The 8,302-nt window shown below is 45.6% G+C and overlaps 1 pseudogene; it reads right to left on the reverse strand.

Annotated features, from left to right (window-relative positions):
- Positions 1-1,638: 1,638 nt before the first annotated feature.
- Positions 1,639-8,068, reverse strand: LOC123990377 (annotated as a pseudogene).
- Between the last annotated feature and the right edge of the window lie 234 nt (positions 8,069-8,302).

Here is an 8,302-nt window from a genome sequence, read left to right on the forward strand (position 1 = left end):
CAAGAAACCGAAGTAAGCTCAACTAGCCACTGGATGCTGAGCACATCCATGTTGTAAATAAAACAAGTATTCTTACCAGTATTATCTAAACCTTAGAGCACGGCCTATGACTGCCATAGCCACTCTCAAAACCTAGCACTTACCCTAAAGTCTATGTTCATGCTGTTACTGTGTGTACATATATATATATATATATATATATATATATATATATATATATATATATATATATATATATATATATATATATATATATATGTATATATATATATATATATATATTTCTGTGTGTGTGTGTGTATATACATGTTTTATTGTACAACCATGTACAATCATACATGTGCTCTCTGCCTGCCAGATAACAGGGCAGCTGTGTTTCAATATTATCTGTAATCATTTTACTGGTGGGCATCACTGATATCATTGCTTGCATTTCTGGAGAAGGACAAATACGAAAGAAACCATGTCACCCATGTCTCACCATTTCGTCATCCTACACCCCCATTAGACTGAAGAGATTCTCATGTCTCCGACTGAAGCATACCATGATAACTCATGATGAAATACGTCTTCATTCAGTGTGTTCCTTGTCGTTGCTCGCTTTGTGTTGCACATGTATTAGGATTGTCTCAGTATCACACCTGCTGCTACTGTACGGTGGGATATCAGAAGCCCCTGTGGAACCTCACAGGTCACCAGTAGTTCTCTCCTCTTAACACCGTTTCACTGTGTGATCAGTCATCTCCACCTTACTATGTAGACCTTTCTGTGCATGGTAGAAACATGACTGGAATTGAGCAGTGCTATTTAAAAAAAAAGCCACTCAGGGTTTGAAGAACCACTTCTGATCGCTACAAACACTCATGAGGACATGGGAAGGTCAATGAGGTCAGTCGAAGCAATAATTGTGGAGAATTCTCAGATGGCCTAGGGAGAGGTTTGAACAAATGTCCATTGACACTTCAAACCCATACAGGGTTAGGTCAATCAGGATTTATATATGGGACAAGAGTCACAAGTGCCACTGTTTAGACAAACTAAGATGTAGCCGGTGTGGACATTCAAATTCATCCAGAAAGAGGCAGTCGAGGAGAAATAAAGTTTGCCTAGCCCAGTGTTATATCCTTAGAATGCTGAGTGCTTTTTGGACAGGTCATTGCAACCAGATGGAACTGATAGATGTGTCCTTACCTCCCCATTGACTAATTCCTCTGGTTTACACTCTATGTAAAGGAATATCAACCCCAATCATTCCATTGTATTAAAGTGTTTTGTTGTAATGGATTTGAATCATTTGCCGTTTTTATATTCCAATAATAAGAATAAGTGTCACCAACCCAGAACAGCATGTACAGAAACTAACACTTGTAGTCACTTCTAAAGAAAAAGGACTAGTTGCTACAAATGTACAGGACTTCAGGGAAAGTAAAATACTTATTTCAGTCTGAAGCTTTTTGCACATTTAAACATTTCAGTCTAAAATGCAACAGGCCATTCAATTCCTGAAGTCATTCCAGAGGAGTCAAATGTAAAAGCAACTTCACATTCAAAAACAGTGCCTTGTGTTGCAACACCCACACACACACAGTCAACTTGATGCTACAAGCTCTTTTCATAACAGAACTGGTAAACTAAAATTCATTCATTTTGAGACATGGCCTTTCTGTGCATGCTTCTTTGATCCTTATCCACTGACTTGATGACCCCCACAGCAAACATCTGCTTCAAGCACCTTGCTGCAAAACGACCTGAAGGAACGGTGGGTTAGCTGCCTTGTTCAAGGGCAGAACAACAGATTTTTACCTTGTCAGCTCAGGGATTCAATCTTCAATCTTAACTAGTCCAACGCTCTATCCACCTACCTCACGAGGAGCCTGCCTGTTACGCAAATGCAATAAGAAGCCAAGGTAAGTTGCTAGCTAGCATTAAACTTATCTTATAAAAAACAATCAATCAATCAATCAATCATAATCACTAGTTATAACTACACATAGTTGATGACATTACTAGTTTATATAGCGTGTCCTGCGTTGCATATAATCGATGCGGTGCGCATTCGCAAAAAAAGGACTGTCGTTGCTCCAACGTGTACCTAACCATAAACATCAATGCCTTTCTTAAAATCAATACACAGAAGTATATATTTTTAAACCTGCATATTTAGCTAAGAGAAAGGCTAGCAGGCAATATTAACCAGGTGAAATTGTGTCACGTCTCTTGCGTTCATTGCACGCAGAGTCAGGGTATATGCAACTAATTTGCCAGAATTTTACGTAAATATGACATAACATTGAAGTGTAACGGCATTCTTCGTTTGTCGAAAGAGAGTCGGACCGAAATGCAGCGTGGTTGTTACTCATGTTCTTTAATGAATGAATCGCGATACATGAAATAACTTATACAAATACAAAACAACAAACGGAACGTGAAACCTAATACAGCCTATCTGGTGAACACTACACAGAGACAGGAACAATCACCCACGAAATACAAAGTGAAACCCAGGCTACCTAAATACGGTTCCCAATCAGAGACAACGAGAATCACCTGACTCTGATTGAGAACCGCCTCAGGCAGCCAAGCCTATACAACACCCCTACTCAGCCGCAATCCCAATAACTACAAAACCCCAATACGAAATACAACAAAATAAACCCATGTCACACCCTGGCCTGACCAAATAATTAACGAAAACACAAAATACTAAGACCAAGGCGTGACAGAACACCCCCCCCTAAGGTGCGGACTCCCGGACGCACCTCAAAACCATAGGGAGGGTCCGGGTGGGCGTCTGTCCATGGTGGCGGTTCCGGCTCAGGATGTGGACCCCACTCCATTAATGTCATAGTTCCTCCCCTTCGCGTCCTGGGATAATCCACCCTCGCCGCCGACCATGGCCTAATAGTCCTCACCCAGAACCCCACTGAACTGAGAGGCAGCTCGGGACTGAGGGGCAGCTCGGGACTGAGGGGCAGCCCGGAACTGAGGGGCAGCCCGGGACTGAGAGAAAGCCCAGTACTGAGAGGAAGCCCAGTACTGAGAGGAAGCCCAGTACTGAGATGAAGCTCAGGCAGGTAGTAGGCTCCGGTAGATCCTGGCTGGCTGGCGGATCTGGAAGATTCTGGTTGACTAGCAGATCTGGAAGATTCTGGTTGACTGGCAGATCTGGAAGAGACTGGTTGACTGGCAGATCTGACTGCTCTATGCAGACTGACAGCTCTGGCTGCTCCATGCAGACTGGCAGCACCTTGCAGACTGACAGCTCCTTGCAGACTGGCAGCTACTTGCAGACTGGCAGCTCCTTGCAGACTGACAGCTCTGGCTGCTCCATGCAGACTGGCAGCACCTTGCAGCTCCTTGCAGACTGGCAGCTCCTTGCAGACTGGCAGCTACTTGCAGACTGGCAGCTACTTGCAGACTGGCAGCTCCTTGCAGACTGACAGCTCTGGCTGCTCCATGCAGACTGGCAGCACCTTGCAGCTCCTTGCAGACTGGCAGCTCCTTGCAGACTGGCAGCTACTTGCAGACTGGCAGCTCCTTGCAGACTGACAGCTCTGGCTGTCTCCATGCAGGCTGACAGCTCCTTGCAGACTGACAGCTCCTTGCAGACTGGACGTTCTTTGCAGACTGACAGATCTGGCTGCTTCATGCAGACTGACAGCTCTGGCTGCTTCATACAGACTGACAGCTCTGACTGCTCCATGCAGGCTGACAGCTCTGACTGCTCCATGCAGGCTGGCAGCACCTTGCAGACTGGCAGCTCCTTGCAGACTGGCAGCTCCTTGCAGACTGGCAGCTCTTTGCAGACTGACAGCTCTGGCTGCTTCATGCAGACTGACAGATCTGACTGCGCTGAACAGACAGGAGACTCCGGTAGCGCAGGAGAGGAGAAAGGCTCCGACAGCGCTGAAGAGGCGGGAGACTCCGACAGCGCAGGAGAGGCGAGGTGCACTGTAGGCCTGATGCGTGGTGCTGGCACTGGTGGTACTGGGCCGAGGACACGCACAGGAAGCCTGGTGCGGGGAGCTGCTACCGGAGGGCTGGGGTGTGGAGGTGGTACTGGATAGACCGGACCGTGCAGGCGCACTGGAGCTCTTGAGCACCGAGCCTGCCCAACCTTACCCGGTTGAATACTCTCGGTTGCCCTGCCAGTGCGGCAAGGTGGAATAGCCCGCACTGGGCTATGTAGGCGAACCGGAGACTACGAGCACAAGGCTGGTGCCATGTAAGCCGGCCCAAGGAGACACACTGGGGACCAGACGCGTAGAGCCGGCTTCATGTCATTTGGCTCGACGCTCAATCTAGCCCGGGCCGATACGCGGAGCTGAAATATACCGCACCGAGCTATGCACCCGCACTGGGGACACCGTGCGCACCACTGCATAACACGGTGCCCGCCCGGTCTCTCTAGCCCCCCGGTAAGCACAGGGAGCTTGCGCAGGTCTCCTACCTGGCGTAGCCATACTCCCTGTAAGCCCCCCCCAAGACATTTTTGGGGCTGATTCCCGGGGTTCCATCCACGTCGCCGTGCTGCCTCCTCATACCAGCGCCTCTCCGCTCTCGCCGCCTCTATTTCCTCCTTGGGGCGGCGATATTCACCAGGCTGAGCCCAGGGTCCTTTTCCGTCTAGTTCTTCCTCCCATGTCCAATTCTCCAAGTGGTGCAGCCTCTCCCACTGCAGCTGCTTCTGTTGCCTCTCCTGTGGCTCCTGCCTGTTAACACGCTGCTCGGTCCGTGTGTGGTGGGTGATTCTGTAACGGCGTTCTTAGTTTGTCGAAAGAGAGTCGGACCGAAATGCAGCGTGGTGGTTACTCATGTCTTTAATGAATGATCGCGATACATTAAATAACTATACAAATACAAAAACAACAAATGGAACGTGAAACCTAATACAGCCTGTCTGGTGAACACTAACACGGAGACAGGAACAATCACCCACAAAATACAAAGTGAAACCCAGGCTACCTAAATACGGTTTCCAATCAGAGACAACGAGAATCACCTGACTCTGATTGAGAACCGCCTCAGGCAGCCAAGCCTATACAACACCCCTACTCAGCCGCAATCCCAATAACTACAAAACCCCAATACGAAATACAACAAAATAAACCCATGTCACACCCTGGCTTAACCAAATAATTAACGAAAACACAAAATACTAAGACCAAGGCGTGACATGAAGGTTGTGCAATGTAACAGCAATATTTAGACTTAGGGATGCCATCCGTTAAATAAAATATGAAACGGTTCCGTATTTCCCTGAAAGAATAAACATTTTGTTTTCGAAATGATAGTTTCCGGATTCGACCATATTAATGACCCAAGGCTCTTGTTTCTGTGTGTTATTATGTTATAATTAAGTCTATGATTTGATATTTGATAGAGCAGTCTGACTGAGCGATGGTAGGCAACTGCAGGCTCGTAAGCATTCATTCAAACAGCACTTTAGTGCGTTTTGCCAGCAGCTCTTTGCAATGCTTCAAGCATTGCACTGTTTATGACTTCAAGCCTATCAATTCCCGAGATTAGGCTGGTGTAACCAATGTGAAATGGCTAGCTAGTTAGCAGGGTGCGCGCTAATAGCGTTTCAAACATCACTTGCTCTGAGACTTGAAGTAGTTGTTCCCCTTGCTCTGCAAGGGCCGCGGCTTTTGTGGAGCGATGGGTAACGCTGCTTCGAGGGTGGCTGTTGTCGATGTGTTCCTGGTCCGAGCCCAGGTAGCGGCGAGGAGAGGGATGGAAGCTATACTGTTACACTAGCAATACTAGTGTGCCTATAAGAACATCCAATAGTCAAAGGTATATGAAATACAAATCGTATAAGAGAGAAATAGTCCTATAATTGCTATAATAACTACAACCTAAAACTTCTTACCTGGGAATATTGAAGACTCATGTTAAAAGTAACCACCAGCTTTCATGTTCTCAGCAAGTAACTTAAACGTTAGCTTTCTTACATGGCACATATTGCACTTTTACTTTCTTCTCCAACACTTTGTTTTTGCATTATTTAAACCAAATTGAACATGTTTCATTGTTTATTTGAGGCTAAATGGATTTTATTGATGTATTATATTAAGTTAAAATAAGTGTCATTCAGTATTGTTGTAATTGTCCTTATTACAAATACATTTTAATTTGATTTTAAATCGGCCGATTAATCAGTATCGGCTTTTTTTGGTCCTCCAATAATCAGTAGCTGTATCGGTGTTGAAAAATCATAATCTAGTCTAGATGGGGAGCACCTGGTGTACAAGCAGCCATTTGTTAAAAGACCAGACATGTAGGAAGGAAAGCCATGTGCCAGTAAAACATTGATCTAGAAAATGTTATGCAGTAACAGCTGCAATTTCTAAGCTCACTACCAGTACCCTGAAAAGATGGTGAGAAGTGTAGTGTACCTCAAGGAGGGTAGGTGAAAAAGCTCTCAGGGGGTTCTGTTGGGGATCATCTTGACAGTGGCAGCATCTCCAGACTTCAGGGTCTGGGGAAAGTCCTCTAGCGTCTTTCCTGTGCGACGGTCAAGCTTCTCCTTCAGCTCTGCAAAGCGGCAGGTCACATGGGTGATGTGGCAGTCCAGCACAGGAGAGTAGCCCATCTTGATTTTGCCAGGATGGTTCAGATTATGAGCTGTGGGAAGTAATACAGAACTAAATGAGCACAGTACAATGTTCTCAGCCACATCTTCGCAGCGGAAGTTCTTCACAGCTAAGTTCTTGATGTTGAAGCCCATGTTGTGACCAGGCCCAGCCAGCTCCAGACCCTGGTGGTGCATCTAAATGGACTTGACCTCTGCATTAAGCTTTGTAGGGGACAACGACAGGATCATGGTAGGCTTCAGAATCCCAGTCTTGATCTTCCACACTGGAACCTTTGAGCAGTGACATGTACACAGCAGACATCTTTATAAATTAAATCAAAATTCTCTCACTTTCTGAGATGGGAGAATATGGTTGACCCCGGTCCAGCCAAGATTGGAACGAATTACACAGCAGTGGGATCATAGCTGATTCTTGAGGAAAATGCTCACGCTTTGGATCACTTCATCAAAGTGTCTTGTTTGACACCGAGCGCGTAGGAGAGCCAGGCATGCTCCCTGGTCTGGCCAAACCGGCCTCGAACTCCCCTCTGGCAGCAGACACCACCAGAAGGGCAACATCAGCCTGAAATGAATGGTGAACAAAGGCACAAGATTAGGTTACCACCAAGACCAATCATTCGCATTGGCCTAAACTAGTGATAGACAACTAGTCCTATGGGGACAGATTGGTGTCACTTTTGCCCCAGCCAACACACCCAACTCCAATAATCAACATCTTCAGTTTAGAACGCAATTACTTCAACCAGCTATGTTTGCTAGGGATGGGAAAAAGTGTGAAATCACACCAGCTCCCGAGGACTGGAGTTTCCCCATCCCTGGCCTAAACTGCAAACACCCACAGGCAGATAGGCTACCATGGACAGCTTACCTGTGATGACCCAGTGATCATGTTCTTGATGAAATTGCGATTGCCTGGAGCATCAATTATCGTAGCGGTGTATTTGTGGGCGTTGAACTTCAACAATGAAATGTCAATGGTTATTCCTCACTCCCTCTCCCAGGCATGTTTGAAAGAGCTATTACCCATCTGTAGGAGGATAAATTAAATCAGCCACAATTGCAGTTGCTCAAGGAAATGTAACTGATGTTGCTCCAATTAGTTTGCTTGCTATTTGTTCCTTACCTGGGCTGCAGTCTTCTCGTACAACACTACAAAGTTCAAAGTTATTGCACATGCGCACGACTCTGAAATAAAATAATTTCTCACTGATATGCAACTGTACCACAAGCGATGTTCAGGCAGAGCATTTGATATTGTTATTATATTATTTTAATGATTACTTCATTGGCAACGTGGGCAGGAAGGAAGGAAATGCCAACCAAGAACAGTGAGCCATCATCTTCATGCATCAAACATCTTATAATGAAAGAAATACTTTAAGTTTGAATTTTGTAAAATTAGGGTGGATTTTGTGAAGAGGTGGGGAAATTATTGTTATCTATCAATAATGACAAACCTTCTGGCATTGCCGAGTTATTGTAGATAGAGTCAGCTAACATCCTCAGTAGCTTTCTATCTGTCATATCTTTAATCTGAAAAAGGAAAGTGTTTGTCTTCAGGCCAGCTCCTAGAAAACTGTTGGGAAAAAATGTGTTTGACTAAATACAATGCTGCAGGCCCTAGTTTGATCTTATCTTGATTTATTGTCCAGTCATATGGTCAAAGAAGGACCGAGTTAAGCTGCAGCTGGTCCAGAACAG

This window comes from Oncorhynchus gorbuscha, linkage group LG12, assembly GCF_021184085.1.
Source record: "Oncorhynchus gorbuscha isolate QuinsamMale2020 ecotype Even-year linkage group LG12, OgorEven_v1.0, whole genome shotgun sequence".
In the NCBI taxonomy this organism is placed as follows: domain Eukaryota; kingdom Metazoa; phylum Chordata; class Actinopteri; order Salmoniformes; family Salmonidae; genus Oncorhynchus; species Oncorhynchus gorbuscha.